The 18,534-nt window shown below is 40.1% G+C and overlaps 1 long non-coding RNA gene across 3 annotated transcripts in view; it reads left to right on the forward strand.

The window, feature by feature from the left end:
* Positions 1–18,534, forward strand: part of LOC131829811 (uncharacterized) — a 288,985-nt gene that overhangs the window by 197,176 nt on the left and 73,275 nt on the right. The gene's annotated exons all lie outside the window — the stretch shown is intronic.

Genomic DNA, 18,534 nt, shown 5'->3' on the forward strand with positions numbered 1-18,534 from the left:
TGTCTATCTAGCGCCTGACACAGAGCTAAGCAGAGAAGAGGTACTTAATGAATATTGGATATCTCGCTCTGCGTGGGAAATGACTTATAAAATGTTAAATAGGATAATGATCCAGTTTAAGATTAAAGCAGTACAGAACAGAGGAGAGAGTGAGATGGTTGCAAGAGGCCGATTAAAGGGAAGAGTTGAATTAGTGGCATGATCATGGTGACTTTTTTTGTTTGGGGGACAAGGCTTCTATGCATAAACAAATTTGTAAACCCATTTGGTAAATGCTTCCCCAGGGGCTTTGCATGCATGTCTGTGAGTTGGGTCCCGCAGAGAAGTCAGGGGAAGAAAGCTAAACAGTAATTCACTTTAATCTTGGGCTTTGCATTCAGATGAATATGCAAATAGGTTCAGTGAAGTGAGCCCGGTGGGTGACGGTATCACTTGGAAACCTACGTTAAATTATTCTAAGTGGGCAGGATACAGTCCAGCTCAGGAGTTTCTCTATTTTTTGAATCATGGGATTTTTGGCATCATTCTAAAGTGCTTCTGATGAGTGCATTCAAGGACCTGCATGAGGGATAAAAAGGCTTCTTTATGCTTATTTTGTATGATACACACCTATCTATTTTTATGTACATTACACGTGCACTGAAATTTGAATATGTAAATGATCCTGAAAGGCAAATGTATTTTCATGTGTGTATCTAGAGATGCACATATATGTTTGTGTGATATTTCTGTTTCTCTGTCTGCCTGCCCACCTGCCTCTCCAGCCAATCCATCCATCCCCTGGTTTTCGTAGAGGAAAACAACGTTATTCAACCTTTAGATCGAACATGGAAAGCTCATTTACTTACCTACCCACTCATTAATTCCTTTATATCCATTCTTTTACACCCTGGGTGCCAAGAGGTATGAAAATAGGAAGAAAGGAAAATGTTAAAAGTCGCAGTGGTGCCAGGCTGGTGGCCTCCTAGCTGCTTCTGAAGTTGGTCCCTGCTGTCGCCCCTTAAATGGTAGCTACTTGGGTCTGGGAAAGACAGGGAATTGACTGGTGAGTTGTGATTCAGATCAAAATGCAGGATTTTCCCAGGAGTAGCTTGCACGATCAGATAGAATTATAATCCTTCAGAATAAAAGCAATGAATTTGTAAAGAGAGAGAGAAGACAGAAGAGGGACATGGTCACTTTCAAAAAAAAAACAAAAGCACTAAACCATAACGGAGCCCCCTGCGTCTTTCTCTATGATTCCCTGGCCTCTTTGAGCCTTAATTTTCTGAGACACAACATGGTGATGATGATCACACACAAGAAAACTTCTGGAGGGATGATCATCAATACCAACATGGGGAAGTGGGAAATGCCCCGCCACATCTCAAAGGATGTTGCTGGAAACATAGTTGTCACTCAAAAATGGGGTTCCAGTTGCAGCATCATTGGCATCACCAGCAGCTTGATCGAAATGCAGATACTCAGGGCCCTCCCAAAGCCATCAACCTCAGAATCTGCATTTTAACAAATCCTCCAGGTGTTTGATATGCCTCTACAAATCTGAGAAGCCCAGGGCTAAGAAACTGGCTTTCCCTGGGAAAGATTGCTTTTGAGAAGCTGACCAGCCAAAGCTAAGGAAGAGGAGGCACAAAGTCCCATGTCACAGAGACACCCAGAGGCAGCTGGGAGGGGCTTATGTTCCAGGGGAGGCATCCTGCCCCCTGAGCTATCTTCCTACAATGCGAACATGACCTTAGGTTTCCAATCAGCTGTCAGGGTTAGAACAGCAGCTGCAGGGAAGCGTTTGGGATCCAGCTGCAAGAACCTGGAGACTTTCTGAGAGACTGAGTTCAGGACATGGGGGGATGTGGGATCTGCTATTGTGGTGAGTTGATTTGGACACAATCAGCTCTTACTGGGAATGGGAAATCCCCTTTCTCAGTAATCACAAACTCCCAGAAGCTTTCTCTGTAAACCCTGCTTGTCTCTCTCCGTTCACTTAATGATACAATCTTTAGTAAGGGCCCTGTGTGATGTGTGCTCTACTATAATGTGGCTTCTGCCACCAGGTAGACCTTAATAAGTAAGCAGTATTCTTTTTATGTACCTTGAGATATAATCATGTTTTAGCAATCATCATTGACTTATAGTTTGTCTAGTCTCAGCCACAACACCTTGTTAGGGACTGAATTTTGTCCTCCCCCATCCCCATCCCCATCCATAGGTTATAGACAGGGCCTGCAACGAGTTGGTAAATGTCTAGTGAGATTCTAAGTGTGGGGCCCTAATCCCATAGTACTGGTGGCTTCTTTGTAAGAGGAAGAGACACTAGAGCTCTCTCTCTTTCTCTCTGTGCACACACACAGATGAAAGATGAAAGGCCATTTGAGCACCTATCAAGAAACTTACCAGAAATGACCATGTTGGCATCTTCATCTTGGAATTCCAGTCTGTAGAACTGTAAGAAAATACATTTCTGTTGTCTGAGCTGCGCAGTCTATGCTATCTTATCAAAGCCCAAGAAGACCTCCCAATTTTCTCAACTTTGATTATTCATGATCAGTCAGCTCTCCCTCACCCTCAATGTGTCAGCTGGCTTTTCCACTGAACTTCAGAACATTACCTTTTCTCCTGTCACACGTTGTCTTGTAAGATCAATGCAATTTCAATCAAAGTGTTCTGTGCTTCTCTTTTATAATAAAATTTCTTGCACAAGACTTTTGCTCATACTGCTACCACCCACTGGGTCTGCTTCCTACAAACCCAACTTTTTTTTTTTTTTTCTCTCCATTCCCTCGACCTTCCTTGCTTTTGCTGGGTTCCGTGCCATGAGTTGATTAGGAAATCCCTGTTACCAACAAGAAGAAAAAGAGAGGCATAAGGGTCATTAGTAGAGGAAGAGACATAGCAATGGTTCTCAGCCTTCACTGCACATTCACTGATGTCTGGTTCATTCCTAAAGAAGTTCTGATTTAATTTGACTTGGGTGCTGTCTGAGTGCTGGGACTTTTATAGGCTTCTCAGGAGGAGCTAATTAGTAGCTCAAAGTGAAAACCTGTATACAGCTCACCAAGAACAAAAGATGCCCCGAAGTTGTTTAAGGTGAGTTTTAGTGCCTAACTGTGCCTACTCCTTACTGTAATTTCTATCTAGTTTTGAATTAAGCAGTTCAGAAAAAGGTGCAAAATGGGTAAGTTGTTCCTTAAGTGAGGTTGTTAAGTGACAAACATCTTGGGGCACCTGGGTGGCTCAGCCCCTAAGGTGACCTTCTCTTGGTTTCAGCTCAGATCATGATCTCAGCGTCCAGCAGGGGGTTCCCTGCTCAGTGCAGCGTTTTCTTGAGATTTTTCTCCTTCTGCTCCTCCCCCAGCTCTCTCTCCCTCATGCGCGAGTTTTCTCTCTCTCTCAGATAAGTAAGTAAATATTCTTTTTTAACACTAAATGAAATGACAAACATTTCTGTCAATTTCCACCGCTTTCTCACTTCTCAGAATTACCGGTTAGTTTTAAGTGGTTTGAGATAAAGCTTTTATCTTAGCAAAGATCAGTTTGTGATATATCATTAATATAGAATAATAAAAAGAAGAAAATAAAATGATACATAATTTGATCTTCCATAAATAGTCACTGATATATTAGGGATTTTTACCACAGAGAAGTTAAGTAAATTGTAGAGAAACTCTTTGGGAAAGAATTTTGTCTTCAATGGCACTAATGCTAAAATGGCATGTTTTTCCATACGTTTAATTGACTCTGTGCCTTCATATTTAAAGTGGGTTTCTTAGAGGTTGTATTTCTTTTCTTAAGTTGTTTGATTTTTGTGACCTACTGTAATTTTTCTTTTTATTGAAGTCCAGGAACTTGGCAGATTTCTTAATTAACTCTTCAGTTGATTTGTGGTTTCTTCAGTCAATCATTCAAAATTCATCTAAGATATTTGACTTGATAGTGCAGCTCTGAATTCAGAGAAAAAGCCAGATAAATGTGAGAGGTGATTGATGAAGTGGAGGGATGTGGAAGAAGCTTTTTAAAATTTAAATATACACAGATTTACCTATTATTCAGAGATGTATTTTCATATTAATAGTGATTTAGGTATCCGAGAAACTAAACATTTTCGTAAAATTTTTACTAATAACAGAAATTGTTACTTTACATTTTAGAAAGCACATGCAGATGTAGGACTTCATTTAATTAACACAACCACCTGGCATGGAAGGTGACCCTCACATAATTGCTGGAAACACTGGGACCCTCAGAGAGTCCCTAAGTTAACAGAATTACATGATGGGCTGGATCTCACTTAGACTTGAGGCCCTTCGGCTCCAAGTCCTGTGCTCTTTATGCTCTATCACACAGAAGAAATCACAAAGCCATCATCCAGGATGGAACTAACCATCATTATATTTTCTTTATTGTTCTATATGAAAGGCACAAATCTCTCACACACACAGAAAGGATCTAGATCCACTGTCCTTCCTAGTAAAAGAAACCTGTAATCCGAGCGTTTCTCCACTAGAGGGCAGAACTCTGAACTCCCCGTCCAGCAGTAAGGCCCAGGGAAGTAATGCAGTGTCATCAAACGCTCTGTGCTCTCTTTGATCAGCTTTGTAACACCTGGTTGAAAGCCTAAAGCCGTGGGCATAGAATGCAATGAAACACACTTTTAATTCCCAGTGGAAAAAATAAAAGTTTTACTTTTCCCTGCTTGGCAGTGCTTCCCCTATGATGTATGTTGTAAATCACAGCATCTGTTAAAACATGCTGTTTCACTATTAAGCAAAGCTTTTTGTTTTGTATTTTTTTTTCCCTTCTCTCTGATGTTTGCTGGATTGGCGAGAAGAAGGAAACTATAAGTTTCATTTTTTAACCACATTATTTCTGTTGACCTAACACATTTTAGTTAAATTACTATACCTTGAATGAGTCAGTGGTTCCCATTTGCTAGAGCTGATGAAAATTAGAGCATGAGGCACATTTTATAGTAGCTCTTTGAGGTACAGAATATCAGCATTATTTTATTTTATTCTTTATTTTATAAAGATTCCTTAGTTTGTAAAATAATAAAACTAAGTCTCTGTGTGGGAAATGACTTGCCGCTAATGATGCGGCTCATCTGAACCGAGGCTGACCCAGAGTCCAGGTTTAGGTTCACTCACTCCCATCCAATCCACAAACTTGTGCACAAGTGTTTTGGTGACACTGGTCACACAATCCTACAGTGGCCTGACTCTGTCGTGTTAAAAAGCCTAGTAATAGAGTCTTGATAATGTGTATTGTAGACATACATTTTAATTCCCATCAGGAAATACTGTGTTGCACCAAATCAGTTGGTCCTCAGATAGATAAAACTGGAGAGCTTTTTTGCATCCCCTCTCTTATGGCTACATCTCATCCCATGCCTACTCTCCCAAGACTGTCCCAAAGATGTATTCTTCCTCAGTCTCACCTCCATGAGTGGAGAGCTCCCAGGATCGAGATTATCTGATCCTTCTGATGAGTGAAGTAATCCCCCTTTGCTTGAGAGAGGATGGCTTGGGAAATGGGGTCAGGGTCGGAGAAATCACTGAAGGTTACTGCCTTTTTCATCTGATGAGCAAGAAGTACAGAAGGGCTGTGTGATTCATCCAAGGCCTCGAAATTAGATGTCAGAACAGGCATTATATAAAGCAGCAGACGCCTCATTAGACTTGCAGTCAAAAATTATAAGTAATGAGTCCACAGTATAAGTGGTTGCTGAAACCCGAGAGTCATCGGGACACTTTTTTCTTCTAATCTTTCTCTAATTCCTTTCTAAGTACTGCCTATCTTTTTTTTTTTTTAAATACCTCCCCAGTATATTCCTCTTGTACTCTCTCCTATCTCTGTCTTATGCCTTTTTCACCCCCATGCTTAGCACCTTCCAACTCATCCCCCAAATATTGATGCAGCGAGCTGGACCCTCCACCAAAGAAAATGGGCTCATATTCCTCCCCTGATGAAAATTCTTTATTAGCTCCCTACAGTCCATCCTGACAGCTGTTTAAGTGCAATTCAGAAAAGAACCGTTCTATTTATGGAACCAGAATATGTTCTTTCCCTCTTCCCCTGCTCATTGGCCTTCCCTCCTGGGAAGCGCCCCCTCTGGCCTGTCCCCCCTACTTTGCTGAAGTTAAATTTTCCTGTGGTTTAAGCACCTAGACGCTGAGGAAGATTTCGCAGGAATGCAGCAAAAAGAGGGATGGTATTTTAAATTATTAGCAGCAGAGGCCTCTACCACATAGTGAATCACGAAAATTCTAAAAGACTACACCTGCAAGAAAAAAAATTATACACACACATATATACATGATATGTGGGCTGAACAGTCACTTGGCTCCTGGTGGGACTTACCCTACATTCCTCATCCCCTGGGGAACCACCTCCGTGTTGGGTAACCTCCTTCCGCTCCTCTCCTTGCCATGCTGTGTTGCCTCTGAACATTTATTTTCTACCTCTTTCTCTTATTTGTTGTAATTTTATAGGTGACAGCCATTAACAAACTAAGGGAAAATGATCGAGGGTCCTATTTAAATGACAAATGCAAGGCTGTTAGTACAAGCAAATTCCCTGAAAGTAGTACAGGGTTCTCAGCTAAACATTTAAAATAGGAGATAAGGATTTTTTAAAGCACAAGAAGCTAGGGCTTCATTTCATCCTGGATTCCTCACGCATACACCTGGGAGATGCATTCAGTTATATTCTTGAACCTATAACCAGACCCTCCCCCTACCTCTCAGCATGGATAAAAGATGAAGGGATTTTTCCGGCTTTCCCCTGGGACAGGCAGTCGCAGTGAATTAGGGAGGTCATCCAGTAATGCATCCACTGAACGTGTGTGTGCTGCACAGCTCCCAGAAGCCACGGTTTGAGGCTGGAGATGGGCACGAGGTCAGCAGGACTGGCTTGTCCTCCGTCACTTCACGCTGAAAGAAGGGTGTTTTTTCAGGAAACTGACATGTCAAATAGGCACAAAGTTTTAGGCTATAATTTAGAAACACGTGTAAAGTACCAGAGTGAGAGAAAGCCTACAGCTTCAGAAGGCTGGTGAAGCAGGCTTCCTAGAGAAGGTGGAGCAAACACCAGCAGAGGCTCTGGCATGAAGGAGGCAGGAGACATCACTCAGGAAGAGGGGCAGCATGGGCGGGACTACTGGGCTCCTTTCAATATGGCGCCTGTGGCCCTGCAGACTCACTGAGGTGAAGGGCTCTGGGGGGCCATGGTCTCTGAGGGCAAGGTTGGCCATGAACCAGTGATGCACTTCAGGAAGCTGACCAGACAAGTCTACAAAACTCACTTGATACTTATCTTTGTCATATGCCCTTTGGAAAATATTTATTAGCATCTTTTAATTAACTAATATATTATTACATTTTATTTTAATTATAAATAAGTCTAAAGTGCAGTGGTTACCATTCTCTCTGGTTAGGTAATATGTCATTGTCACATCCTGTGGTATGACATCCAGACCAACTTCCAGTTGGCAGAAATGAGAGGAAACCTACCTTAGAGGTATACCTTGTGTAACATCAGGGCTGGCTGAAGGTGGAAATCTGAGAGAAGAGAAAGCCCAAATGGAACTTAAATATCACCACCAGCTGTGTTGGCACACCAAAACTAAAGCGTTTCTGATGTGATAAGGAGCCTGACCACAGAAGTATGAAGTCCTGAAAATGAAGAACATTCCTTACATCACACAGTTCTGAAGTCGAGTTAGTGTGGAAGCACATTTTATTTTATTTTATTTTATTTTATGTTATGTTATTTTATTTTATCTTATTTATTTTTTAAGAGAGGGAGTGGGGAGGGACAGAGGGAGAGAATCTTAAGCAGGATCCACAGCCCAGCACGGAGCCAATGCAGGGTTCAATCTCATGACCCTGAGATCACGACCTGAGCTTAAACCAAGAATCAGACACTTAAGTGATGGAGCCACCCAGGCGCCCGGTGGAGGTTTATTTTAAATCCACACAGAGGAAGACATACCCTTCAGGAGAATCCTTGGTGAAATACCCTGATCTAAACCTCTAGATTTACAACACAGGAATAAGTACAAGTGTGTTCGGATGCCTGTTAGACACACAACTCCATACTATTTTTTTTTAATTTTGTTTTGTTTTTCATTTGTTTGTTTACTAAAGGTAGTCTGCCTCCTGCTGTGAGTTTTGGATGACACAACAGCACTACAATGAGATTTGCTCCTTGACTTAATCATATTGACCAGAGAGGAACTAACTTTGGCCATGGGAGTAGTGATGCTATTTAATGTCCATATGCTATGTTAGCCATTTGGGGAACCTCCAAGAAGGAGATTGTACTTGTTGGGAAACACTGGCCCTGTTACATGCTTGTACTTTATATCAGTTCAGTCTTAAAATCTGACAGTCTGTGTATCTTTGCTGGATCCTTGTCTTAGAGCATCCCCCAAATGCAAGCCATGGGACAATTTTATAATGATGTCAGTCATTATCAGATTAATCTTTAATGGGTTATGAAATGTCTTATGTTGATTCTTGTTGAGGTCTATCTATCTACTGATCAATGGACTGGTTGATCTGTCATTCTATTGATTTATCATCTATCAGTAAATCATGTAGTCTTATTATTTGGTGTATGAATTGGCTTGCAAGATTCCTGTTGTCTTTCTAGATGTTGGGAGCCACTCACCCTTTTTTCCAGTTCTTTGTCCATTGACACTTAAGGGTAGATCTACGTGAGTCTTAAAAATTTTTAGCTAGTTTCTTACTTCTTTGCTTAAAATATGACATTGTATAGATGTTTGCTTCTAAGCATACTCAAAATATTCACAGTTTAATGTGTTTAAAGCATTTCAGAAACTACAATCTCATACAAATGCAAATCGGTTTTACTAATTCTTTTTCAGCAAAAGAAAAACAAGGGCATAAGAGGGTATAAATATGACTATCTAATTGAACCTTTAAATGCCTCTAAATGATTTCCTCTTATTTCCTACTTGCACCTTCACGTTCATTTATACTACTGATAATTATTCCAACAAATCTGTGCAATATAGTGCTTGACATTTAAAGAATTAACGTTTAAATAATTACAATTATAGAATTCATAAAATAGATTTCATATGAGTTTTATATCATTATAAATGTTTACAAAGGGTAGCACATCCTGATTCTGTTCCTTGTTGGGGGCTAACAGTTTGTTATTGCCCCATCAGTGACCCTGACTACACACATTTTTTGGGATGGAAGCATGAAAAGGATGATTGTAGGTTACAATTGCCAGTTGGTTCACTTGTTGGATAGACACCATGTTCTGTTCTGGCTGTTGGTCTTCTAGTTTATGTATATAGCCCAGAATGCTAGGTAGATGTAAAATGCATTGAAAAACTAGTGGGAAGAATCTTAAGTGGCTGAACACTTGACAATACTTTCTATCATAAAAACATAATACACACTTTCTATTTTTCCAGGAGGCCTTGCAAAATGAAAATGTAAGTTTATTTATTTAGTTAGCTGTTCATGTATTTACATACATGCTTGTCAACGTTGCTTGGGAAAAACATCTCTCTCCCTTTCTTTCCCATGGTAGAATGGTTTGTAAACTGATAAGGTAGTTGACCTGTAGAGACTTTTTGCCAGCAAATCGATCCATTATTTATAAAAGTTGGAAAAATAACACATCTCTATGGCAGATACGTCCAAGCTTTGTTTTTATAGTACATCTAAATCAACTGTTCTGTCATTAATTTTTATTTCAGCTATCATGATAAACAGTGGCCAAATAATGAAGTAGATCACTGCTCAGTTTATCTGAATCTGTTTTTACAATGACAGGAATAATTCTTTCAGATATGTCATGGTTTAGCTATTTTAGTAACCTCCAGGAACAAATCAAATCTTCCATATTTCAATCCAATTGATGTTGCAAGGATCAGTGATTATTTCAGTGAAGAAAATGAATTGACTATGACTCAGGGCTGTCACTCTTTACCTATTGTTCTAGCATAATTTAGTTTTTCTTCGATGGGTTGTCATGAAGTCAAAGAAAAGACAAGTATAATTAAGATTCATGATGTAGAAGATTCAGGAAAAGATCTGACACAGGTCCAATTACTTTGTTTCATCCAGATGCCATTTGGCCCTCTACTGGACACAAAGGGTAGTGATTTTTACTTTGCTTCTCCAAGGATTCTGGGAATTTAAGACCACCTTAAGGTGTCTGTCCAATGAGCTGTGAATGCTCACTGCCCCAAGGGGTAGATTCTCCCAAATATTTCTTCGAGAAGGCCATTCCTTAGTAGAAGGTGGGAAGAAGAGGAGCTGGCTTTTGAATGGGTGGAGCCCTACTTCTCTCCTGCAGCTGTGGGAATATCACCTGCCCCTCTGCACATGACAGGGAGCCTATCATAAGTTGGCTTCTGAAGGGTAGGTTTCTCTGCTCCTTTCATGCTGTCTGTCCTGAGCTTGGAGTGGCTTCCTGTGGGCTGAGTTTGAATCTTCAAAAAGTCTTGTGGCCCTCTCAGAAACGGAGGTGAGTTTGAGTAACCCTCTCCCCACTGTCCTCCCATCTCATCACCCAGATTGATACTGTACTTAACAATACACTTATAAACTGTGTCTTGGCCTGAGTCCTAAAGAGTGGACTTATATTGCCAGAGCCATAATGTCCACCATGGGACAGGTGGGGCAAGAAACCCTGCCCCTCCCCCTTTCCAGTGCTCTCCTAGTCCTTGATGAGAAACGTTCTCTAATCCTATGGTTCTAGACCTGCTGGTCCCTAAAGGTTCTGGCTGCAGCAGAGGCCAGCCTGCCTTATGAAACTCATGCATATGGTCTAAGTACACATTACTGATTTCTCTATAAAACAGAATTCCCTCTTAAATAGGACATAAGTCCTTATGGCTCTCCCAACAACCTCTCACAAATGTCCCCTGGAGTATGCAGTCACAGCCTTGCATTTCGGTTTTTCTGGCGTCCTCTTTTAATAGCCACCCCCCACCTCGTTTTTCTAAAGAATCACAGAGGAAATGAGTTTCTCTAGCCCTGCACACTCCCACCAATGGGCAGCTCAACAGACTGCTGCATAGACAGAAGAGGATACAGGCTTATGTGTAATTCCTAGGACCTGCTTGTAACTCCACCTCTCATTCCACCTGCTGGGGATGAGTAGTTGGGAATCTGTCTTTTAGAGCAATAATTCTCAGACTTTAACATGACTGTGAATCACCTCGAGAACTTGTTAAAAAGAAAATTCTATAGACCGGAAATGAGGTTGAAGATTTTGCATTTCTAGCAAGCTTCTAAGAGATGCCGGTGCTGCTGGTCTGTGGACCACACTCTGAGTAGCAAGTCTCTAGAGAATGATAAAGCCAGGTACAAAATCTGGCCTTCTAGCTTTTAGGATATATTTATGCCTTGACATTTCCATCTTTGTTGATTCAGTACTTTGGCATTTTCAAACCTGTTATTCGTTATTGCACTTGTCCCTGCATCCTACAGGGCAACCTTTAGGATAGGAATCTTATGATCATCACCATCCTTCTTCACCATTCAGAAGAAAACATCCAGACCAGACATCTTGATGATGAGCTTTTATCCCTATGCTACTATCTACTGCTTCTCCCCTTACTTCCTCTCCTTGCTCAGACCGTTTCCCTAGTGCTTTCTGTGGGCATTGAGTTGTTCTTCAAAAACTAGCACAGTAACTGGCATGTGCAAAAGACTCAATAAGTATTGATTTGAATTGAAATATCCCTGCAGGGCCCTTCTGACTAGATCTCCCCAGAGAGCAGGGCCTCCCAGGTAGCCCTGCCTTTGGAGGCCACTCAACCCCTGAGCAGCAGGGTCTGGTGGTGTGGATATTCTCTGAGCCCCCTGGGGTGCCTTCCTGACCATCACTTTTCCAACTTCACAGCAGAAGCCTCAGTCATTTGAGATTCATGTCACCTCAAGGCAGCCCTATGGCCTTTCTTGCTGTCCATCACTTTCTGGATTGTTTGTTAAATTCATAATAGAATTCACTCTCTTTCTTCCCCTCAGTCTCTTGCAATTGTCATGCACGTGATTATCCAATTATGTAGCCTCAGAGATGCTTAGAATTCTCAACTCTGACAACCTTCACCTGCATTCTGCTTCTGCCACATGCTTGTGTGACTACACCCTCACTTAGGGAATACTGGAGTCCACCGCATTGAATCATTTCCTTGATTTTGCAGATTACGGAATAATGCCAGCTCCTAATTCATTAAGTAAAAGCCTCTATTTATGAACTAGAAAGTTAAAATGGACATAATTTTAGCCAGACATAATTAACAGTTACAAACATAGAGTTTGGCACAGATTATTTACCCAAGTGGGAAGATATGAAATATATAGTATACCATAGCATGCTGTCAACACATTTCAATCTCATTTTCATTTAATAATACAAAATGGTATATTATATGTAATGATAAACTCACCCTTTTAAACAGTTTTTCTAGCATTTCACTTTGTGAATGAACTATAGTTTATTGAACACAGTTCCCTCTTATGAGACATTTCTTAGACATTTTTGTATTCACTTTTCTGTACTCTTTCTTAATTTCCTTAGAATATTTTTCTTTTTTTTTTTTTAAAGATTTTATTTATTCATTTGAGAGAGAGAAACCCAGCATGAGTGGAGGGGATGGGCCCAGGGAGAAGGAGAAGTAGACTTCCCACTGAACAGGGAGCCAAACACAGGGCTTGATCCCAAGACCCTGAGCTGAAGGCAGCTGCTTAACCAACTGAGCCACCCAGGTGTCCCTAGACTATTTTTCCAGAAATGACTGGATTGAAACATATGTATAGCATATGAGGTTGTACTTGGGAAAGTTGCAAACTTTTTTCTCTTCGGTGCCAATCTTGCCATACCCTATTACCAATGAATATTATTCATGGTCATTATTTTTACCAACCCATTATATAGATAATATCTCATATATTTTTGCATTTATTTGACTGAGGCAGAAGTTTTACATATTTTCATACACGTCTTAGCTATTTGAGCATACAGTTGTATGACTACAACCTCCACTTCTTCCTCTCTATAAAAGGCAGTAGGAAGAGCTTGGACTTTTTGGCCTCTTGCCTTAAGCTCTAAGGGTTTAATTTCCTTTGGCTTTAGTAAGTTCAGCTTCTGGAATTTTAAATGCATAGGATGTAACTTGCTCTTAAAGTAAAACTGTCATGCCTATGACTTTACGACTTTCAACCCATTATAAGGATAGTTAGAAGCCAAATCTCTGCATATAAAATATTTAGTAAATCTCTCTTCTCATTCTCTGATTCTCTCTCTCAGGGCTGTGTATAGACTTATGTTTTAATCAGACCAAGTCAACATTTAATTTTCACTTACTTTATTGTGTTCACTGAAGCAGAGAATGCATCCATCTTAACAAACACAGAGAAACACAAATAGAGTGACAAAAAGAACCTCAGACATGCCTGTGTCCCCTCTCTCTCTTTCTGGAGTCTGGCAAGTGCCTGGAGTCTATTCATGGAATCAACTCAAAGACCAGCCCTTCCTTAGAAGATCCCTTCTTTCTCTCTTCAGCTGTTGCTGTGATAGTTGACATTATCCTAGTGTCCGCAAATTCTTTATTAGCCCATCAGTTACTTCCTCTCAATTTTCCATGACACACACAAGTTAGAGCAGAGCATGAAATTTATCAAACTCAAATTAGGATTTAGGTTTGACAATAAATTTGATCTTCACAGTCTTTTCTTTCTCCCTCAACACTCTTCCTACATTCCCTTCTTTTTCACAGAACTGTTTTACTTCTTAATTTCATGGGAAAATCCTGTGTCTGTCTTCCCTTAAATTACCTCCCTTTAAAATGGTATGAATAAGGGACCAAGGCATTTGAGTCTACAGTGTGGACTCTAGCTTCAGGCTCAGTATAGGCAAGTGTTAAACTATCCATCCTACTATCAAGTCTTTTCTTACCTATGCGGGCTAATTGGGTGCTAGTCTCCAACCAGAACACTGCATTTTAGAAAGGTTGGTGAATCATGGGATGCTACACATATTTGACTCTTTTTCCTCAAAATTTCACATCATGGCACCATTACATATGCCATCTTCCCCTCTCCCTGCCAGTTTCTCTCCCTTCCCCTGCCCTTTCTCTTGGCCTCTCCAGATCTTCCACCACTAAGGTGGGTTAAATTCTACTTCTCTGCTTTCTAACCAGTGACATCACTCCCACTTCTTCCCCAGTGGTAGGATTCCTATAGGGATATCTCTGTAATTCGGTCTCATATCTTTTGCACAATTACTTCCAAGAACAAGTTATATGGTACATCAAGAGATGGTTCTTTCATTTTATTCCAGTATAGTTAACATACAGTGTAATATTAGTTTCAGGTGTACAGTATAGTGATTCAATGCTTCCATACATCACCCAGCACTCATCACAGCAAGTGGACTCCTTAATTTCCATCACGCATTTAATCCATCCTCCTACCCCTCCCCCCCAGTAACCATCAGTTAGTTCTCTATAGTTAAGAGTCTGTTCCTTGGTTTGTCTCACTCTCTTTTTCCCTTTACTCCTTTGTTTTGTTTCTTAAATTCCACGTATGAGTGAAATTACATTATATTTGTCTTTCTCTGATTCACTTACTTCACTTAGCATTATACCTTATAGCTCCACTCATATCATTGCAAATGGCAAGATATCATTCTTTTTTATGGCTGAGTAACACACCACATTTTCTTTATCAGTTCTTCAGTTGATGGACACTTGGGCTACTTCCATAATATGGCTATTGCAAGTAATGCTGCTATAAACATAAGAGTATGTGTATTCCTTTGAATTAGTGTCTTTGTACTCTTTGGGTAAATACCCAGTAGTGTGATTACTGGATTATAGGGTAGTTTAAAAAAAAGAGATGGCCCAGACCATCATGAACTAGCTGCTATATCCAACTCCTTTCTTATGTCAAGGTATTCCCACCTCTGTGTAACTTATATAGATCCTAATTTTTAAAACAATACACTTTCTGTTTTTCTTTCTCTTTTAAGTTGTAATGTTTTAAATATTTAGAAACTACTATGACTCCCTGCACTTTAGTCTTCTAGTCCGTGACATGTTTCAAAGAATCACTCATCAGATTTGTCTCTTTTTTATAGGTAGCCTCCTTATAATTTGCCATTCATGATGGAACATAATATTTCAAGTGGTCTGACTGGTTCAGAGCTCAATAAGGCTATGATTTGCAAAGTTCTGGATGTTGACTTTTCTTCATGTAGTATAATATTGCATAGAATTTTTAATCATTCTTTGACAATCTGACTTGTTTGTTTAGCCACAAATTACATATATGTATGTGTTTACTACCCCAAAAGTTCCCTGATGCTCATTTTCTGTCAATATCCTCTCTACCTCTGACCCAGGGCAACCACTGACCTGTTTTATGTCATTATTGCTTAGTTTGCATTTTACAAAACTTTTTTTAATAAATGAGATCATATGCACATATATAATCTATCACAGAGAATTTTTCTCCTTTGGAAAATATAAGTTCTTTTCTTCAAGGAAGTCAACTTATTTCAAAACTGTATTTGCAGCATTATACATTTAAGCCCAATTTCAAGATGCTTGTCCTTTCCAATTTTGTCATGTTGGTTTTAGTCCAGTGTTCCTGGATGTCAAGATGATTTTGAATCCTGAACCTGTCACCTAAAGTATTAGCTGCCTGTCCTTTCTAGCTATAAGTTTTCTGTAGTTTTGATAAATAAATTTCAATACATTATTGAAGAATACAGAATTATAAAATATCAGGCAGAAGAACCTAAGTCATGATAAAATTGTTGATCAGAACAACCAAGAAGAAAACCTCTGGGGACATACTGGGTGTGTTCTGCCCATCTGCTTCAGAGCCAAAGAGTTGGCTCCTTCCCCTTCTGTTCTTTCTACATCGCCTAAAACTTTATGACAATTATTGCATCTGTAGATATTTTCAAAACAAACAATACTTGTTCTAATTCCCTCATCATCTTCTTCATTCTTCCCAAGTGCCTTTGGTGTGTGCGTATGTGTTTAAAACTTTTTTCGTATTTTTGAGCTATAATTCACACTCAAGTACAATTCACCCATTTTAAGTGTGAATTTTGTTAAGTTTTGACAAATGTCAACATTTATGTAGCCATTGCCCCATTCACTGTGCAGAACATTTTCATCACTAATGCTCTTTTGCACATAATACCCCTTGGCCTGTGTCCCCAGGCAACCACCCATCTACTTTCTGTTCTGGGTTAGTTTGTATTTCCTATAGTTACTTAGGATTGGAATCATGCCGTATGTACTCTTTTGTATCTGGCTTCCGGAATGTTTTTTGAGATATGTCCATGACATTGCCTGTACCAGCAGTTCATTTTTTTTTTTTTTAATTAACAAGCAGCATTCCATTGAGTAATTTGTTTATTCTTTCACTTGCTCATGCACGGCCTTTGAGTTGTTCCTCATTCTAAGCTGCTATGAATAAAGTTGCCATAAACGTTGTTGTACAAGTCTTTCTTGGATGTATGTGTTCATTTCTCTGGGGTACAAATCTGGAAGTGGAATTACTGAGTCATATGTTTAATTTCATAAGAAACTGCTGAAGTTTCTTTCAAAATGACCATATCATTTTACATCTTTTTTTATATATAATTTTTAATTATTTTTTAAGTCACCATACAGTACCAGCAGTGTAGGTGAGATCTAGCTGTTCTACATCCTCGCTGAAGGGAATATGCAGAGCCTCCGCCCTCCCACCCAAGCCAGCCTTATAGACAAAACCCATTGGTGTCTCTACTTGGCCCTAACTCTTGGGTTTTGGTCTTGGTGCCTCCCATTCTCAGAGAACAGACCACAACTACAAAACATATTCTTCTCTGGCCAGACCACCACCCACATCCCTGATGAACCCCAGACCAAGACCCTCACAAAACCTGCCACCTTCTGCTCTACCTGGCCGAGAATTGACTCCCTTCTTATACAACCACCAACTGCCCACCATGGGCATAGCTACAGCCTTCTCGCATCCTTCAAAAACCCCTCAAAGGCCAAGCCTGACAGAAGCTCCAGCCACCGTCTCCCTTGGGGTCTGGCCCCTCTCCTCCCTTTGAGCGTGAGTACATTCTGTTGTCCCCGTTGCTCCACTCTTGGTGCAAGTCTTTGACCCCCACATCACCGGCTGCCTTAGCACTCACCAACACTTGGTTTCCCTTTTAGCCATTCCATGAACGTGTAGTAGTAACTCACTACAGTTTGTATTCACAATCCCCTGATTGACTAAAGATGGCAAGCACCTTGGGAGGCGTCATTGTTTTGTTTTGGTTTTGCCATCCACATATCTTTGGTGAACTGTTTGTTCAGATCTCTTCCCAGGCAATCTCAAACTCTCTCTCTTTCCTTTTCTCTCTTTTACTGAATAGCTATTCCATCTTTCTTTCAATCCCTATCTTTTGTTTAGGATGGCACGTATCTGCTCTTTCTGAGCATGAGAATTATCCAGTATTCTCCTGACAGTACATCTAAGGCAGGGGTGCTACCAGATGAATATGTTTACCACTCCATGAAAATGTGTGCAAAATGCTTATTCACTGAACTATTTGCATGGCCTCATCTCTCATATGAGACAAAATAAACCAGTTTTTAAGAGACAATGGGAAATTTCTGCCACATAAATATTAGTGTTTTGAATCTAAAGAAGTCAATAAAGCTGAATTAGGGGGAAAAAATCTCTCTGTGGTTTCTTGGACTGATTTCACCGAGCTCATTAATAAAATGCAACGTTCGGTACAGAAGATTTTTAGCATCTCTTCATGATTTCTTCTTTTAGTTACTAAAGGCTGTAACTCATCTTGACAGTAAGCCATATTCAACATTTTCCAGGATCAGATTAGAAAGTTTCATCTTCTCAGAGATCTATTTTGCCAACTACCTCAACTACTGGGAACAATATGACAATTATTTTTCTCAAGATTTAGAATTTGAAAGCATAGAAGAAAGACAGGGAGGTTGAATAAGGAGAAAATGTTAAAAGTTATAGCTCTGCATTTCACATCTATAATCTTGTCAGACCACAGAACAGGAATCTGCCCACTGCGTAATATGGCACCATGATTGCATGTTATCCAGAGGTTGCGGAAAGTGTATCTTTAACATGTTCCCTTCAGTGGCTTTTCTCCCCACACCTGGAGTCCTCCTGCTGCCCTGGCCATCCTCTGTCTTCCTGCTTTCCCCTGGGTATCTCACATTCCAACACTAATGCGATTCCCATCCAGGGCTGACCTTTCACTGCTTCTGGTCTGAATGACCACATTTCCAGATTTAAGGGTAAGAAGACAAAGACTAGTCCCTCTTTCACTAGGCTTCAAATTCATGAAAATATATTAGCTCAGCTATCCTCAATTTATTTTTATTTCTTATTTTACATATTGGCAAATTGTACTTTTTCATTAACTTCATCATGTTGCACATGTACAACCCAAAATTGTCTCAGTGTCTGTGTTTGCTTGGTTTGGCAGTTTATATCTTTGTATTTTTGT

Source organism: Mustela lutreola, chromosome 4 (genome assembly GCF_030435805.1).
Source record: "Mustela lutreola isolate mMusLut2 chromosome 4, mMusLut2.pri, whole genome shotgun sequence".
Taxonomy (NCBI): domain Eukaryota; kingdom Metazoa; phylum Chordata; class Mammalia; order Carnivora; family Mustelidae; genus Mustela; species Mustela lutreola.